The sequence below is a fragment of the Prionailurus bengalensis genome, chromosome A2 (assembly GCF_016509475.1).
Source record: "Prionailurus bengalensis isolate Pbe53 chromosome A2, Fcat_Pben_1.1_paternal_pri, whole genome shotgun sequence".
NCBI classification, from domain to species: domain Eukaryota; kingdom Metazoa; phylum Chordata; class Mammalia; order Carnivora; family Felidae; genus Prionailurus; species Prionailurus bengalensis.
The window spans coordinates 45,158,901-45,179,290 of NC_057348.1; positions in this window are offsets into that span (position 1 = coordinate 45,158,901).

Genomic DNA, 20,390 nt, shown 5'->3' on the forward strand with positions numbered 1-20,390 from the left:
GTTTAATGTTTATTTATTTTTTAGAGAGAGAGCGTGAGCAGGGGAAGGTGGGGGGAGAGGTAGACAGAGGATCTGAAGTGGGCTCTGTGCTGAGAGCAATGAGCCTGATGTGGGACTTATAAACCAGGTCATAAACTTCATGACCTGAGCCAAAGTTGGATGCTCAGCTGACTGAACCACCCAGACACCCCTACAGCTCATTCTTAACAAAGCAGCCAGAATGATCCCAGGAAAGCACAAGTCAGATCATGTGACTCCCTTGCTCAGAACCCTTCCTTCACTCCCCATCACATTTTTTTTAAGTTTTTATTTATTTTGAGAAAGAGAGAGAACAAGCATGAGTGGGGGAGGGGCAGAGAGAATCCCAAGAAGGCTCTGCACTGTCAGTGCAGAGCCTGATGTGGGGCTTGATCCCATGAATGGTGAGATCATGACCTGAACCTAAATCAAGAGTTGGACAGTTAACCAAATGAGTCACCCAGGTGCTCTAAGCCAATTCTTAATAGGGGCCCACAAGGCCCTAGTAATACACAGTGGGCTTCCACATCCTGCTCTAACTCCCCTTTGCTACCCTCTCCAGGCTCTCATTACTCTCCATCAACTGGTCTTCCTATTCCACAACCAAGTAGGGGCCATTCCCACCTCAAGGCCTTTGCACTGGCTGTTGCCCTTTCCTGGAATGCTTTTGTCCCACATAGATGCATGGCTTGCTCCCTTGTATCTTCTAGGTCTTTGATCAAATGTCCTCTCCTTGTGAAGTCCATCCCAGACTAGCTAGTATCTAACTGCAACCAGACCCCCAGTCTCTCACCATTCTCTCTCCCCCTTGTCTGCTGTATTTTTCCCTCAAAAGCATTTGTCAACTTCTAAAATCACTGTAAGACTTAATTTTAAAAATTGCCCTTACCCCTCCAAGAATGTACGCTCATTGGGAGGTCAGACATCTCTGTCTCTTTTGTTTACTCAAGTGTCCCAAATGCCTAGCTCAAGGCCTCACACTTAATAAGTGCTCAAAAAATGTTTATTTGTGAGTAAACAAATGAATGAGTGAAATGCAGTCATGCTGCCATGACATTGTTGACCGACCTAACATCAATTCCTCTCTTCTTCCTTGCTAAGAACCCTCATTTTGTTCGGGGCAACAGTGTATGTGGCCCTGTGGGGTCATGTTTGCACCAAGGCCACCAGAGCCCCCTCCCATTCCCCATGATCCTTTGCAGCTTGTGGTGGTTGTACGGCATGACTGTCTGATGTGACCCAGAGAAAGTCTGCTGGGAAGCCATGGGGAATACTGAGAAGAGGACAGCTTCCAGCAAAGATTTCCCTTCATGATTAAAGGAAAAGATTTCCTGCTCACTTCTGCAGGGATGGAGGTTAAGCTCCAAGTGGTTTGATTAATAAAACCAGCCAAACAGCGAAAAGAGTCTTGAAAGGAAAGCACAGATTTTAGAAAAACCAAAGCTAGATTTCCTTGTAGATATATTCTGTTAGCATTAAAAAAATGTTTATTTCTTTATTTTTGAAAGAGAGATAGAAACAGAGCATGGAGGGGCAGAGAGAGAGGGAAAGAGAGAATCCCAAGCATGCTCTGTGTTTAGCGCCTGGAATCCTACTTGGGGCCTGAATCCACCAGCTATGAGATCGTGACCTGAGCCAAAGTCAGATGCTTAACCGACTGAGCCACCCAGGTGCCTCACAAATGTCTGTTTATTAGTGTTCAGAACACTGGAATTACAACATGGGAAAAGAGTCTGAAGTGAATGAAGATTTTTGAATCTGGGCTTCTGCTGTGCTGGTCTTTTCCTCACTCCTGCTTCTCTGCCCCCTCCCCTTTGTGAGGCAGCAGTGGAAGGAATCTTGTACAGGGTGCTGATGACAAGCCCGGGGGAACAGGAACTGTACTGGAACTTTCTGTCCATTCTCCTGACACAGTCTGGATGAGCAGGCACTATTTGGGGTTTGCTGAGATTTTTTTTACTTTAACTCTTTCACTCTGTGCAAAAGTACTGCTCTGGGCCCTTCCCTCATGACCAGTGGATGCCAGGGGAGTGACTGGGGCCTTGCAGCTGGGGTGCCCAGGTAGGAAAGAGAGACAGGGGGTACACATGTCCTGCTTCTCAGCTCCAGCCCCTCTGGCCTGTGCTGGATCCTCTGAAGGTCACCTGGGGGTTACAGCTCTAGAGTCTGCTGGCCCCCAGGTGCTTGGATAGTGGGAGAAGCCAGAATCCCAGCCCACAAATATGGCTCAGTGGTGCCCCCTGGCTGACAGCTGCTGCTAAATCTCTGAGGCAATGCCCAAAGTGGCCTTCCACTGTTGGACAGCAGCCGCAAGGGTACACAAGGGCTGGCTGTGCCCACCAGAGGGAGGGTAGCCCTACCAGCTAGAAGGTGAGGCCTCGGTGACCCAAGGGGCAGTTGCAGGTTTGTGTCTCCTCCTTCCACCTTTCTCCACAGCAGCCCCAGAGCCTGGAGACCTGACATTGGGCTGATAGGATGGGCAGCCTCCTCACTGGTGGCCTGTGTTCAAGAGATTTCTTCCTGCCTGTCCCTCTTCCCTCCTGCTGTTTCTGCCATTTTCAAGGGCGAGTCTTGCATAGAGCAGGGTGGGCAGTATGGAGCCTCTCCAGGCAGGGGCCACAGCTTACATTTCAGTTCCCAGGCAAGAGGCCCAGCCACCAGGGCAATGAGGCGGGGGAAACCTGACCCCAGGGAGGCTCCATGCTGCCCTCTGAGGCAGTAGAAAAAGAGTGGTGTTTCTTCTGTTACTATTTATAATTAAGAGATTAATTTGTTAATTTTGGGACTGAATACACCTTCCAGTTCTTTACTGTTTTGTGCAAAAGCACATGTAAGTAACACCTTTACCTTGTTCCAAGAGTCCTTACCTCCTTCTGCATGGTAGTAGCTCTCTTTACCACTCTTAAGAAAGAGGTCAATGGGCACCTGGGTGGCTCAGTCGGTTGTGCAACTGACTCACGTCATCATCACGCACTTCGAGAGTTCAAGCCCTGCATCGGGCTCTGTGCTGACAGCTCAGAGCCTGGAGCCTGCTTTGGATTCTGTGTCTCCCTCTTTCTTTGCTCCTCCCCCACTCATGCTCTGTCTCTCTCTCTCTCTCAAAAATAAACAAACATTAAAACAATTTTGTTTTAAATATATAAAAAAAAAAGAAAGAGGTCAAATACTAGTGACCTCTTGGCTAGTTATGAGGGTCTGTTTAGTCCTTGTGATATCTTGAGTTTTGGTATTAGTTGGCAACATGTGAAAATTGAAAAGTACACACACACAAATATTAATCTCTTTTCAAAAACTAGGAAGCTTTGGCAGCTGTAGGTGGGGCTTGTGCACAGGAACAACTGTCTTCAGGTATGTGGCAGTTGCCCCCCTTAAATAGACAGCCTCTGTTGGACAGAGACCCCAACGAGCCAGTCTTGCCCAGATCCCACTGGCACTGTATTTGCAACCTCTCATGTGAGCATGTACAGATAGAGTGACACCACATCCTGATTTGCCCAGACAGCCCTGGCATGTGTCTGATGTATAATTATTACCAGAGCCCCCTCTGCGTCTCCCATCCACTCTCCAAAGTGTGCCAGTTTGTATCATGGATTATATGCCCCACAAACAAGCTCAGAGCACTGTGCCAGGGCTATGAGGGCTTATACAACCATCTGATCGAGGATTCACATTCACAGTAGGCCTCCCCGGACAAAAGGGTCAGAGTTTGTAGCTCTGTGATTCGTACATAAAAGGGGATCACTTTCACAAAGTTTCTTCTGAAGTGTTCTTCTGGTGCTGTTACTAACTTAAAAATCTTTTGAATAAAGTCAATTCTCATGTGTTTAGTCTCTAGAAACCACAAATACTTTCCTAAACTTGTCCAAGTGGAGAAATCTGTTTACATTTTTTGGCAACCTACACAACAGGAAAAAAGAGCCCAATGCGGGGCTTGAACCCACAAACTGTGAGATCATGCCCTGAGCTGAAGTCAGATGCCCAACCAACTGAGCCACCCAGGAGCCCCTAAATTACTTCTTTTTTTTAAAAAAAAATTCTTAATGTTTATTTATTTTTGAGAATGAGAGAGAGGCAGGCAGGGGCAGAGAGAGAGGAGGACAGAGGATGTGAGCAGGCTCCTCGCTGACAGCAGTAGGCCCAAAGTGGGGCTCGAATTCACAAACCATGAGGTCATGGCCTGAGCCAAAGTTGGACATTTAACCAACTGAGCCACCCAGGCACACCTCCTTAGTCTACTCCTCACCTTCAAGTGCTGAGTCTGGCAGCCATTGCCTCAGAATGTGTGTTTCAGCATCTGTGATCCTGTAAATCCCAGGGTTCCAAGGGAATGAAAGATGGATCTTGTCTGCTTTATGCAGACCTGCAGGGGAGAGAAAGCAGCTATGTGAGCAGGCCTAGAAACTAGATCAAGTAAGGATATTTCATAGCCCTTTCAAAATGTTGACAATTTTATTAACTACTCACTTCCTTATTTCAGTAATATTGGTGAATAATTTGGGATTTGAAAAAAAAAGGCCTTTATATACATCTTTCACTGCTATGGTAATATTTTCAGGTACCCCAGAGCCTATTCAAGTCTCAGGCATGCTGGATTATGTGCAAGAATGATTATTTGTGACGATACTTACTATTGCAATTTACTGAGAGACATCTTGCCATCACATCCATCTCTGATTTGACAGGTAAAGTAGGGAAGATTTTGCAAGATAGTAAAGCGGTGAGAAATTTATGTTTTTCAACTTGTGCACAAAACGGTCTCATGATTCACCCTCTAGCTTTTCCTGATGCCACGGGGTGTTTCCACCATCGTAAGGAAGCAAAGGAGTACTGAGTACTGCAGGGAGAGGACCACAAGGCAAGGAGGGAGGAGTCCAAGTTTCCATCCCCTGTCTTGTTTCCCATGGTGATCTTGGGTCACACCTGGGTCATTTCAATGTCCTCCCTCTTGGCCTTGTATGCAAAGGTTTACAACTGCCAGCCTGCAGGAGGTTTTGCTACAAGTAACAAAATCTCAGTGCCTTTACAGGACGAGTGTATTTTTTGCTCAAATCAAGTCAGCTGTCGGTGTGGTAACTCTCTGAGATGCATCCCTGGTCTAGGCTGCTTCAATCCAGGGTACTATCATATCAGGACATACTTCTGGGGAACTGAGCACTGCCACCTAAATGCTTCTGCCTGCGAGTGACACACAACCTCCACTCTGATTTCACTGGCCAGTGTAAACCTGAGGACCAAGCCTGATATGAAGGGGTCAGGAAAGAGTGATAATATTTTGGTTCTGTTAGTGACAAATCTACCACAGGGGGGAGGACTATCAGTGGTTTCCCTGTGTGTGCACCTGTGTGTGTTTGTAGGCATATATGAATGTGTAAATTTGTATACACACATCTGTTCACACACATATTCAATAAACACATAGGTTTCAAAATACCTCGCTCAAACAAAATTTCACGTGGATGCATAAACAACTATAATAAAGAAAACTGGAACTGCTGAGATTGACGCTTTCAACTCTCTCCACTTTTTTACCCTTGAAGGGGAACAAAATTCCACAATCCCTGGGTGTTCTAACATGCTGTGATGCTATCCAACGTCCAGGAAATAACAACTTCATAAGCCACGGGCTTAAAAATAAGAGACCAGCACAATGACCAATTTCAGACGTAACCAGGATAATGTATCTCATCACATCCATATTTGAGAAAGTCCAGCAACTTATGAGGGAAATTGGAAGAGAGATGGAAAACCAATCAGATTAGGGTCTAAATAAATATAACTCCCAATGCCTGACATGAATTTGGGCTCCCCAATTCTAGTACATATACCCTGAGCTGCAGCTGACATCAGTTTATCATTTGTACTGTGAAGCAGCAGGAAAATTTATAACCTAGGTGATCACTGGGAAAAATACTTCATATGAAGCTATTAATAGATGCATGAGTAATGTGGATTTCGATTAGTAAAAAATCAATGGATAAAACAGAGTTTAATAATATGCTCAGGAGAGTAGCTAACTGGAGAGACAGGAAGACAAAAAAAGGCTAAGATGATTTGCAAGCCTGGACCAGAGCTAAGAAACAAATCCAGATGTGTTTGGAAAGAAAAAAAAAAAATCACACTAAGACTCTAGACTCTATATTGCTCAGCTATTCTTCCAACTCAGATTAATAACTATATTCATTGCATTTGTCTCATGCACCAGGTGTTGTTACAGGAGCTTAGGAAACCTCCAGAAAGAAAACAGACAGAAGCGCCGGTCCTCACGGAGCCTACATTCCACTAGGAGAAAGAGGATAATGAGCTGGTAGAGAAAAAAAGAGGATTAACATGGAATCTCTCCTCAGCTGGGTTATAGTCTGAGGGTGGAGGTGGGGGATGCAGGCAAATAAATGACGTAGCAGTGTGTCGAGGGCAGTGGGTCACATGATATGTTTTTTCTATGATATGTGAACCAGGACGGTTGCTGGAGAAGGAGAAGGACGGGGCACGTTTCTCTAGAAGTACAGAGACCTTCTCAGAGGAAAAGGATTCAGTACAAGGTTGGCCTCAGCCACTCTCTCTCAACTGCTGCATTCTGCACTGACACAGGGTCAGTTAGCGTGCCAGTGGCATCACATGGATGCCCTCTTCCAACGGTCCAAGGCTCAACAATGACATCAGAACTCTCTATTTGGCTGCAGCGATAGGCACAACTTGGACAAAGAGCAGTTGGTAAGCCTTATGTTATATGAATCTTAGGCAGCAAAGCACTTAAGAGATGTAGCACTCATGTTCCTTCATAAAAATCACTTACAGATTTATACTGGCCATCCAAGAACCTAATCAAAATTAAGGACCCTGAAATAAGGATCTCATGACCTAAACGAATTCACCATTAGTTTTTACTCCTAGAATTCAATCCTATGAAAACAATTCAAAGAACAGATAAATTTGTACACAAAGATGTTCCCGTCAGCATTATTTAAAACGTGAAACAAAATGTCCAATAGTTTGAAAGTTATCGGTTATCTTCCAGGTAAAATATTATCTGCTTATGTGAGCCAGAACCATTTTCTATTCACAAACAAAATAATGTACACAAACAAAATAATGTACAACATAAATAATGAAATATTCTAAAAAAAGTGGCTGCCTCTGGATACTGGGAATTTTTCCCCCAACTGGCTTCTAAAACATTTATATTTCTTCCATATGTCATAATTCTAAGTCATTTATGAGTAAATGAAATTACAGGTAATTAGTTTCATAATTAAAAAAATTAAAAGGAGTTGTATATTTTTCCCAAAGAAGTCACAGGAACAGCTGAGATGCATATAAATAATAGCATAAGACACAATGTGGCAGGAGCTATGTAGGAGAACTTCCTGCCAAGGGAGGATAGCATCTAAAGAATTACTTTACCAGATAGAATCATACAGTGAACTTGAGATTCATGCCTGTCTGAATAGAAACATATGACGTTCCTCAGAATGAAGTTCCTGGCTCTTGGGATTACCACTGTTTTAATATGAATTTCCTGTATGCTTGGGATTGTTGGCAGCCTGACCAAACACTTCATCTCCATGAGAAGGCTCAGTTCTGGTTCTGTCACTCAGGACTGAGCAAACATCTGTCACACATATTTAACTCTGATCCACAATCAATCCACATGCTTTATGTGTGTCTCTTCATTGAATGTAGAGCAATCCTGAGACGTCCATGCTATCATTTCTAATTTTCATGATCAAAACTCACTTTCCCTATGAAACGAAAGGTTCAAGATGAATGATTTTCTAGGTCACAACCGGCTTTCATTTTTCACACATTCATCAATTCAGGTCTCCACGGATCTTAGCTGACTGTGTGCTCCTTAACCTTTGTCCTATCTTCTTGGTCCCCGGCCTGCCAGTGCCAGGTTCTACCTCCAGATCCACGCTCTTAACATAGATTTGTAGTTTTCTTGCTTCTGCCAGGGCCCTGTGACACTCCTTAGCTTTCCCCAAGAAAGATGAAAAGAGAACCACACAAAAGGGAGTAGGAGATGAGGAATGCATGTTGATTTCACAGAGCAGAGTATCCCTGCATATAGCTTGAGTCCTCTGTAGGTTACAAGGTTCTTTCTGATTAGATTGTAAATGGATCTGACAATGTAAGTGTTTTTTGTTTTGTTTGCAGATAGCCCACCGAAGCTCATAGATTTTTCACTCTGATGTACAACTAAGGACTGTTTATTAATAAAGTTCAAAAATATGGGTAATTAGGGGCTCCTGGGTGGCTCAGTCGGTTAAGCGTCCGACTCTTGATTTTGGCTCATGATCTCCCAGTTCATGAGTTCAAGCCCTGCATTGGGCTCTGTGCTGACCCATGTGGAGCCTGCTTGGGATTGCCTCTCTCTTCTCTCTCTCTCTCTCTCTCTCTCTCTCTCTCTCTCTCTCGCTCTCTCTTCCCCTCCCATGCACTTTCACTCTCTCAAAATAAATAAACTTAAAAAAATAGGCAACTAAAACTTGGTTTTCATAAATTAAAATTAAGGCATTAGTAGTAGTGCCTGAGTGGCTCAATTGGTTAAGCGTCTGACTCTAGATCTCAGTTCAGGTCTTGACCTCATTGTCATGAGTTCAAGCCTCATGTTGGGCTTCACGCTGGGTGTAAAGCTTACCCCCCCAAATTAAGACATTATTAGAGTTTACTAAAAACTTCCATTTTATATTCTATCAATAAGTCCGGCAGCCACCCAATGCTTTGGCAATATTGCAAAGCTTCTACTGAGAAGCATGCACGAAGCGAAGCATGAAGCGAAGGGATTCCCATGACTTTCTGGTAGGGTGCTGTGTAGCATCGGTGTTGCCTTCAGCTGGTTTGGTTTTAGATTGTCGCTTTTTTTATTGCATTTAGTTGAGAAGTTATGTTGAGATTTGCTTTTGTGTTGGCTGACTGATGCGTTTTCAGAGATTTTATTGTTACGTGCTCACTCCAACGCTATTACAGAATTATTTTGCTTTAGAAAGCTGGAGTGCACGGGATGTGTGGAGATAGGTTTTTTTTCTCTGCTGGAATGAGTTAAGATCTAAAAAGTCAGACAGCCACTGATTTATAGCCCAGCCTGATGTTCTTTGTACTTTATCACATGGCCATTTTTCTGCTGGCAGGGGCCTCTCAGTGCTGGCTAAAGATGCTTGGGCAGCCACCATATTCCAATCAGGCAAACTGACGGTGCTGCTTTAATTTATATCATGCCTGTCCCTGGAAAAGGGGGGAATCCTGGGATTAACCAGGCCCGCACCACAAGCTCTCTCTGTGCCAGGCCTGGGCTTGAAAGAACAGAACGGTGAAACTCTTATTATTCTGAAACACTCAAGCATAAATCTTGCTGATGACAGACTTTGGCCCAGAGCCTCGGGCAGTGATAGAATTGATGAATACAAAGAGCAATAACCCTTTTCCTGCAAAAAGTATTTCCTACTTCACTCAGCTCAAGTATCCCTTCATCCAGAAACCTTTCCTAATGTCTCCAGGCAACTATGGCATTTGTCACTTTATTTTGAAAAAAATTTTTTATACATTCCATCTCCCAGCTGGGAGGAGTGTCTGCTGAGGTCAGCGACCATGCCTCGCTCACCTGTGTATGTTCAGCAAGCAGCCCAGGGGTGAACGGGAGGTTGATAAATAATTGTTGGACTGAATTCAACTTGGAAAACAATGTGGCACATAGAGAAGTCTAGCCTACATCTGTCCAGTCATGGAATGTCCACTCATGGAATGTGATGACTTCAGAGAGAACACAACCGTCTTTAAAAGTAGTGTAGACCTCCAGACTCCAAATTAAGACAGAAATGGAAAACACTGAAGATCATGGTGGCAAAATCTACTTTAGCTTAATGCTTTCCACCTGACAGGCTGTGGGGAAGGAGACTTTTCATTCATTATTTCCATTAATCTTCCCAATGGCCTTGAAGGAAGGTGTTTAAAAAAATGTTTATTCAGTTATTTTGAGAGAGAAAGAGAGATAATCTCAAGCAGGCTCCATGCTGTCAGCACAGACCTGACATGGGGCCTGACCCTGCAGACTCTGAGATCATGACCTGAGTTGAAATCAAGTGGCAGATGCTTAACCGACTGAGCCACCCAGGCACCCCTGAAGGGAGGTGTTTGTAAGCCTACTAGAAGGGAACCAGAATTGAAGTTCTGTGTCTAAGCCTTCACAGCACAGAAGCAGCAGACTGGTCAAACCCAGACCAGTCTGTCTCCAAAAAGAACTTACTCCCTACAGTTGAAGACAACAGAGGCGATATTTGACAATAAGAGGGGCAGGCAGCATGGGAGGATGTGAAGAGTGGGGGTGGGGGGCTGAGGGGCTGTTATGGTGTAAACCTTGGCAAATACAAGGGGCATTTCTTTTCTAGAAACAGTAGAAAAGGAAGAATGATGGGGCATATATTGGGGTGTGTGCTAGGCTGAATAATAATCCCCCAAAGATGTCCACATCGTACCCCTGGAACCTGTGAATATATGACGTGGCAAAAGGGACTTTGCAGATGTGTTCATTAAGGATCCAGAGGTGGAAAATTATCCTGATTACCTGGGTGGCTCAGTGTAATCAGCTAGGACCCTTATAAGAAGAATGCATGGCGTCAGAGTCAGAGAAGGAGACAACAGAAGCAGAGAAGCAAATTCTCCCCTTGAGTCTCCAGAAGAAACACAGCCCTTCCAACACCTTGATTTCAGCCCAGACACTGATTCTGGACTTCTGACTTCCTGAACTGTGAGTAGTTATACTTGGGTCATTTTAAGCCATGCAGCTTGTGGTAGTTTGGTACAGTGGGGGAAAGGAAACGAATGCAGGGCAGAATGTGAAGAGACAGAGATCTTGAAGCAGAGAAAGGATTTCTGAGGTCGGGTTGGTCTGGGGGTGGGGATGGAGGAGGGTGAGGGGACGAGGCAGTGCCATTAAAGGTGGGCCCAGGATACTGGGAGCACGTGCTCAAATGCACATCCCCAGGTCCCACCTTAGAACTTCACAGTCCAGTTGCTCATGCAGTGACCCTCAATGTTGTCAGAAGAGTGACAATCAAGTATAGCCTACCCAAGGAAATAAATGAAAGCAGGTGACATGAGAATATTAATGTGCACTGGCCTTTGGGGAGGGAAACATTCAGACGAGATCTAGAATAAACAGGTTGCTCAACATACCCTACCAGCTGTGATCATGGATGTCAAGGACTCTTTTATGACAAACTTTTTGAAAGGTGACCATGTTCCTGTATAGTGTTAGGCACTGCGGACACACGACGGTGACCAATGCAGGCATGCCCATGCTCTCCTAGGGCCTGCAGTCTAGTGTGAAAAACAGATAAGGCTTAAATAGATATACCATAAATGACAAATGCCATAAAAAGAAAGTCCAGGTGGCTATGAGCCTCTAACTGGAGGACCTCACCTGTCTGGGAAGGGAAGTCAAAGAAGCTTCCCTCAGCAAATGATGCCTAAAGCATCAGTAAGGGTCAACTATGGGAAAGGGGTGTATGCGGGGAATAGGAGAGAATAGCAGGAATGGCAGATGCAAGAGTTCTTAAGCAGAAGGGACCTAGTGGGCTGGAGGTCAGGGGGTAAGGGTGAAATCGACTGAGTTCAGGCTACAGGGAAAGCAGTGCCCGGTGCACAGAATTAAGAATTTTAATCTTCCCCACAGCAATGAGTCACGTGATCAGGTTTGCATTTGGCATTTGGCTGCAGGGTGGAGGGTCAGTTGAACTGGGGGGATGGACAAGCAGACATCAAATAGGAGGCCGTGGCAGTACTTGCCACCACACCCAGAGGGTGCCCAATAAATGTTAACTTCCACCTATAATTCTAGGAGACGGTCAGGCTGTTTTGTCTTTTACAGAAAGTGAGATTTTCAGCTCACCCTACACTTCAGCCTGAAAATGAATGAATAAATGAGTTCTGATATTTTTCTCCAAATCTCTGACATCTCAGCACACTGAGGCAGTGTCCATATGCAGGTGGTTCAAATGCGTCCAAACAATTGTGTACACCCAACATGAGAGAGCTTTCCCATCGGTTACGGCTCTGAGAGCAACTTGGGCCTAAGCTTTGACTTTAGAGAAGACAAAGAAGGACTGTCCTCACCCAAACACAATTCTCATCTGTCAGAACAAAGTAAGAAATCAAAGCCACTGCCAGTAAACGTAATTTTAAACAACTGCTGTCAGTAGAATCTGTGGGTTTTCTACCACAGTGACAAGGATTCCTAAAAGGCCAACTAGAGGAAAATAGACCATAGAAGGTAAAAAAAAGAGAGACATTGATGCCATCTGCCATATTTTTATGAGCTAATATGACCAGAAAAATATTGATTACTGTAGAAGTTCCCTTAAGTCAGGAGACCTGTTATTAATTTTCATGTCCCATTTACCATAACCTTTTATAGCTTTTTTACAGTAAATCCTCTTTATTTTTGAACTTGAGTATGAAGATAAAAAACGAATTAGATTGATCTGAATTGTTATCTACTCTCTCTGGCACCTCCTGGCGCTATGACCTTTATTTCCTTGCCTTTTCTTCCTTCCTTGCTCTCTTGCCTTTATTTCCTTGTCTTTGAAGTGGGAATAGCGAGAGAGTTCTCATGGAAAAGGCTGTGTGAGAAGAGATATGAGAGTGGGATGAAGCCATCACACAAGCTGGCACATGTAAGCACTTCCTCAAGGGGTAGCTATCATTAATTGCCAGACATCACTCAAATCTAGACCTGAACCCACTGTCGGATGTGTGTTTTGCCTCACTCTTTGGCTTGTTCTGTTCCCTTGCTGCTCTTGCTGGGTATCAAGATATCCTCTCTCAGCTCCAACCCCTTAGTTCTTTATTTGGCTTTGTGATGTTGGGGCCTCAACGCTGCAAACCATGGCCCTGCTCTGTAGGGGGCGCTCAAGGGACACAGCAAGCCTGCAGGAGGAGGGGATTTGCCCCTTTCTGCCTGAGTCCTGTTCCCAAAGGTCCATGCTAGCCACAGTTTGTTCTCACAGGAGCAATCACATCCAGTTTGCAGTTTTTCCAGCACTTACACCAAAGCCTTGCTGCGTCCCTCTCAGAGACCCTAGTATCAGCTGACGAGTGCATCTTCCACAGAGAATCAAGCTGTGGTGAAGCCCCTTCCCCAGGGTCTGAGTTTAATAAAGTCGACCTTTCCCTTTGTTGTTCCAGTTCCAGGAAGCTAGCTGTTCACTGCAACTGCTACCTAATGTGTTGTCTTATGGTTAACAGTTTTGTATCTAGTTAATAATTCTATATTATTAAACCCTCTCTTTCCAAATAATTGGGGTGGATTATATATCCTGACTCAATCCTGACAGAAACACCCACATCTTTGGATGAACACAAATTCTTACTTTAAATATAATCCAACTTATCAAAAACTTGAACAAATAAAAAAAATAGGCAATCCAAACAAAAAATGAGCAAGAGATATGAACATGTACTTCACAAAAGATATGAGTGCCCTACAAACATGAGAATGCGTTCAACCTCCTTAGTAATGTAAGGAAATCCAAGTTAAAGCTCTAATGAAATACTTACTAGACTGATTATATTAAATATACTGAAAATACCAAACACTGATGAGAATGTGTAGCCATGGGAACCCTCTGGTACTACAAGTATGAGTTTAAATTGATTACCAGCCACTTTGGATAACTGTTTGGAGGTATTAATATAAAGGTCACCATAAATATACCCTATGACTCAGCAATTACAATTCTAGGTATATTTCCAGCAGAAATGCATGTAAAAGAATGTCCATAGAAGCAGTTTATGTAATAATTCCAATCTGGAAGCAACACAAATATCCTCTAGCAATAGGATGGATACAAAACAAAAAACAAAAAACTGAAGTGTATTTACAGTAACAAAAATGGACAAGTTCTAACTACACCAGAACATGGATAATTCCTACAAAAAGTATTGTTGAATAGAGGAGGCTAGATAGGGGCACCTGGGTGGCTCAGTCTGTTGAGCGTCAGACTTCAGCTCAGGTCATGATCTCACGGTTCCTGATTTCAAGACCTGCATTGGGCTCTCTGCTGTCAGCACGGGCCACATCAGATCCTTTGTTCCCCTCTGTCTCTGCCCCTCCCTTGCTTGCTCTCTCTCCTCAAAAATAAATACATGTTAAAAAATAAAAGAAACCAGAAACAAAGCAATAAACATAATGTGATTTTTATCGATATATAGTTCAAAAACTGACAACACCAAACTGGTGTGGGAAGTCAGCACAGTTTTCATCCTCGGGGTGGATGTAAGGGGTACTGATTGGGGAAGAGGACAAGTAAAGTTTCTGTGCCAATCTTGTTCTATTTCTTGACCTGGGTGATGGTTTCATGGATGTAATTACTCCATTCATTGTATGGTAATTCACTGAGCTGTGCTTTGTGACTGATGTACCTGTGCTGTACTTCAGAAGGGAGATTTAACACCTGAAGTTTCCCATCTTCATTGGGCATTTATTTTGAAAAATCGCCAGCCCTCCCTTACTTTACCTTCTTCTTCAGAACATTATCTCTCTCTTCGGTTTCTTGCAATTTCCCGTGGATCCAACCACAAAACATAGTTGGTTTGCATTTGGTTGACCCCGATGGTTATGGTGCCAAATACTGACTACTAGGAAAACAACTCATTTAAGGGAGACTTTTGCTTGGTTTTGAGTCTCTGGGACAGAGTACACTGTCTGACTTGAGCAAGTGCTCAGTAAATGTCTGCTGAATGAATGCTAGGGGATCTTTGCCCAGAATGTCTTATTACTATTCTCATGACTCTACTACAGTACCTTGCATGGAGAAGACTCTAAAACATATTTACTGACTGTATAAGAATGAATTCTGAAAGCAGGATTATAGTTTAAATGACATGATGCCTCACTGGAAAATTAACCTCGAATTGTTCTGAATTATTCAGTGAAATGTTAACAGTTTCCTAGGGAATGTGCATCACCATCCAAAGATATTTTCTGCCTTGTTGCTTTTTTTTCCTGCCAAAGTTTTTAGACACTCAAGAAACTCTTATTTAATTTTCTATTTTGTGCAAGTTGTGAGTTGGTATTACAGAGCTAGCATGCTATGACAGAAATAGTAGTTGGCTAGTCCTGCTCAACCACAGGCCAGCTGATTGATTGTGTTAAATATTTGAACTATGCTTAGGTTTTGACCACTCATGTTTAGTATGAAAATGTTGGGGGGCACCTGGGTGGCTCAGTGGGTTAAACGTCTGACTCTAGATTTCAGCTCAGGTCATGGTCATGGGATTGAGCCGCACATTAGGCTCTTCATTGAGCATGGAACCTGCTTGAGATCCTCTCTCTCCCTCTTTTCTCTTCTCCCACTCATGCCCACCCTTTCTCTCTCTCTCTCAAACAACAACTACAGCAACAACAATAACTAAATTGAAAATGTTGGAATTGTTAAGGATAGCAAATATGTGCCATACTAATGATTATTCTCTCTTGTCCATGGGAGACATTTATAATCAATCATATTATACTTGTCTACTGAGCCCATAACTAACCTCAGCATGGCACATCACACCCATACCAATTAACCGTAGTTGGAAACTATACAAAACCTAGTTGTCAACTCTCATCAAGATGACATAAAAAGTCCCTTTCAATTCTGAAGTTCTATGGTCCTATTATCTATAAAAAGTAATATTCTCTGCAATGACTGTAAGGCACTGCATAATTCTAAAGTGCATTCAGAACTATCAGAGAAAGATTACATTTTATTATTCACAGTTTCAAAGTTAGGAGTATTTTATTGCGTTATCAATCTTTCAAATGGATAATCCACGTAGAGTGCTCATTTAACACAACTCTTCTTACCTATGAATTTCTAGGATGGGATTTGAAATTGGCACAGGGACACATATCAAGTATCCCAGTAGAATGAAGATATCCCAAGTCTGAAATCCTACTGTCCCATAAGTGTTAACAGTAAAATGAATTTTCCTAGAACAGTAGCACTTGACAGGTAACTATTCTGTGTGCTTCTTCATTCAGAGAGTGAATTAGAGAAATCAAGAATAAAGATGTCATTGCTCTAACAAAGCGTGAGGTTTGAAGTACCAGAATTATGTTGTCAAATTAGGTTTATTATCAAATGTGAGTTCATCTAATGGCTCTGGATGGACATCTTTATCTAATGTTAAATATATTAAGTGGAATGTCTGGGTAATCACTGATAGCCTGTTAACACAGTAGTACTTGGTAGAGGAAGGAACAGTGAAGTCTGATTTTCCCAAACACTGTGGTGATTACAGTATCTGATCTCTGGTGAACGGTGCTTCCTATTCCAATCTCTGAAGTTGTGACCTCAGCCTACAGCTGAAATCCTTTACATTTTCACCAAAAAGTTGGGATTACAAGCCCGTTTTTTTCTTCTCTATCAGAGCTCATGAATTCAGAACTTAGGAGGTACACTGTGCAGAGTGACAGGCACATGGTAGTAGGTGGGGCTGAGACTGAACACCCCTTTCATGATGCTTTGAGGGTCCTCACAGTAAAGCATTGTCTAAGTGTCACTGAGCAAGAAGGGATGAGCAAGTGCCTGGTTGTTGACAAATGGGGCTGAAATCCTGGTTCTGCATCTCAGACGCATCCCTCAACCTCTTGGGCATGTTCCTGTTTGTATAATTCTGGGGATAAATGAGGTGCTTGTAAGGATTCTCCCACTTTTAACATTTGAGATGCTGCTCATTAATGTTTGCAGTGGAATCAAACCAGGGTTCATATGAAAATTATGCAGATAATCTAAGTTAAGGTGGATTGCAGACCACTCTAGAGATTCTTATTATTTTGAGATTTGTGTGCCTATTTCTAGCCAGCAGGAGTTGAGAGCTTGTGTGGCAGTTCTTATATATGCCAGCTGTCTCCTCCTTCACCTGCCTGCCTCCTTAAATCATAATCAACTTCCTGGTTGGTGTAAGCAAAACTTCAAACTTTGATGTGCCAGGTGACTTGTAAGATAGGCTCATGTAGTGCAGATTCTAGGATATTGTGATATAAGTTTACTTTGCAATCCTGCATTCCTTTCGATCTGCTATAGCAGAAAGACTACTTCAGGCATATTATACTTCAGTTTGGGGACAGTTCCGGATCTTTGAGTCTCAGTTTGGTTGTCTGTGAAATGGAAGAGGAAGCCTGGGAGATTGCCATGGTCTCCTTCTATTTTATACTTTTACATGTATCCAAATGCTACTTTTATTTTTTATTTTATTTTTTGGACGTTTATCCACTTTTGAGAGAAAGAGAGAGAGAGCGTGAGCGGGGATAGAGAGAGGAGACACAAAATCTGAAGCAGGGTCCAGGCTCTAAGCTGTCAGCACAGAGCCATAAGTGAGGTTTGAACTCATGAACCAGAAGATCATGACCTGAGTTGAAGTTGGATGCTTAACCGCCTGAGCCACCCAGGCACCCCTCCAAATGCTACTTACCCCCAGTGGCATTTGTTACAAGTTATCAATTCTGTTTTTAGAGCATCCTGTGAGTGGTCTTTCTAGGGTGTGGAAAAATTAGTTTGGCTAAATATATCTGACTGAATGTATGTGTATTTATACATACTACATATTCACTTTTCAAAGGGATTGTTTGGAGATCAGTGTCAAAAAGTCTAAATCTGAGGATTCTTAAACTGGAGTTGCTAATAATATCAAATATGTGTTCAGTCTGAACCCAAGGCTAAGTGACCCTCCTCGATTCGCTTATAGGAGGCCAATGGGCTGTACAAAGTGCCAGACTTCTGAATATTACTTGTATTATTAGGGCATATTTGTTTCCTACTGCTGCCATAATAAATTACTACAAATTTGGCAGACTGAACAGTACAAATTTATTATCTTACAGCTCAAGTCAGAAGCCGAACTCAGGTCTGACTGGGCTGAAATCAAGGTGTTGGCAGGGCTCCTTTTCAGAAACTCTGGAGAGGAACCTATTACCTTGCCTTGTCCAGCTTCTAGAGGCTGCACACAGTCCTTGGATCATACCCCCATCCTCCCTCTTCAAAGCCACCAATGTCCTCTCTGACCCCTCTTCCAAGGTCACATCTCTCTCTAATCACAGCCAGGAAAGGTTCTCTGATTTTGAAGACTTGTGATTATAATGTGTGTACCTGAATGATCCAGGATGGTCTCCCTTTCTCAAGTAATTAACCTAATCACACTTGCAAAGTCCCTTTTTCCATGTCAGACAACATATTCACAGGTACAGGGATTAAAACATGAACATCTTGGGGGGAGCCATTATTCTGCTTCCCACAATATAATCAATGGAGGCCTTTAAGAAAGTCTATTATTTTGCACCCAAGGAAGAGGAATGTGAAGAATTTCAAAGCCACAAAGTGATATGAAATACTATGTACAGCCCAAAGGGCACTAAAGACCATCTGGTTAAATGTCTCACTTTACAGATGAGAAAACTAGGGCCCAGGCAGTTCAAGGTCACAAGGTCTGATTAGCAGAGAAGATACATGTGGAATCCTGCTCTCCTGGCTCATAGCCACTCCCTATGGCCCTTGGATCACATTCTCACTGCAAAGAAGCATTTTGTTTTTATAAAACCACTGATTGGCGGTGGGGGCGGGGGTCCTCTTTGTTCCACTTGGAAGAACATTTTTTTTTTTTTTTAAATTTTTTTTCAACGTTTATTTACTTTTGGGACAGAGAGAGACACAGCATGAACGGGGGAGGGGCAGAGAGAGAGGGAAACACAGAATCGGAAACAGGCTCCAGGCTCCGAGCCATCAGCCCAGAGCCCAACGCGGGGCTCGAACTCACGGACCGCGAGATCGTGACCTGGCTGAAGTCGGACGCCTAACCGACTGCGCCACCCAGGCGCCCCTGGAAGAACATTTTTGAATGAGAACAGAAATTTGTTAAAAGGTTCTTAATGAAATGTCAAGACAGTTTGCCATTTTGCAAAAAAATATCACTTTTAATCCCAAGTGACAAAATTATTCTGTTGCCAAAGGGAGATGGTATTTAAATAAAGGTCTCACAAAATCAGGGCAAACGCAACATACAATATATTAGAAATTTAAGGATAAATTCAAAGAATCTTTGGACCTTGGAAATTTGACTCTTGATTACTCTGACTTCCTAGATCTACATATCAATCTATCATTCCATCCATCATTCCACCCATCCACCGTCCCAGCCTACATGTTACTCAGTATAACCAACCACGTGCCAGGGGTGCTTGGAATACAGTGGTGAAGAAAAAACTGTCCCCACACATCCAGGGCTGAAAGTAGTAATTTGAGGGGTCCCCAAGTGTGTTGTATGCCTCACCTGATAACCATATTCCTGGCTTCTGCACATCTGTGGAAGTAGAAAGGGCTGAGCCTAGGACTCTGCATTTTAGCAAGTTTCTCAGGTGATTTCAATACACATTAAATTTTGATTCCTGCTGAAGTAAATGAAAGCAATTCAGCTGGTAGAGTCCCACATCCATACTCTCTCCAAGGTTTACTGTGATCTCTGGTGAGGGTTGGGGGTGGGGGTAGGGGAAGGAGGAAGAGCCAACCAGAACACATCCCCTTCCCCAGATATGTCTAGGATGTTGATTTACTATGATCATTAATTCTTCTGCACCCCATTTTCCTTTGGGAGGTTCATGAACTTTCAATAAAGTGAATCATGCCCCCTGATAAACTTTTGGGAGTGCACAAGATTGCTCTCTACATTGAATGAAGAGAAGTGAACACAAAATCTACACAGTGTCACATTCAAAGCCACGTGCAATTCAGTTTTCTACCTTTCCACCATTTATTCTGCTGGTGTTCAAATAGCTTTTGCCCATGATAAGAATATGTTTGGAAAACACTTGGCATTTGTCAGAAGTCAAACTACATATGTGGTACTAGGATTTAAAATGAATGCTTGATGTGGCTAAGTTCATATCCAAGAAGGCAGAGCCCTGGCACTTTGCTTTCAAGTTATGATGCTACCAATATTGGGGCTGAAATCAATTATTTACATGCCACTTGATGAGCCAGTGAAATCTGGAAAACATCAAGATGTGAATTTTCCAGCTGTTCTTTGAGTTGATTGTTGATTCTGAAAGGCACCAGTTTACTGCTAAGATCCCAGCCTAAATAAGAGGGCTTTTCATTACTAATGAGCTATCACTGAAAAAAGGATGCATTCTAGAAGTTTTACTCTTGGCAGTGTGGCCCCAAACATTGCAGCTTTTGAAAGTACCAGGGATGTATATTTGAACCAGAGTGACAGAATTCCTTGAAAAATGGTAGTTCACTTCAGTCAGAGGGATTTTTCAAATTTCTATGTGTTCATATAGCTACTTTTCTATTGGGCTTTATTTTATTTATTAAGTATTTTTAATTCATTGAAACTTA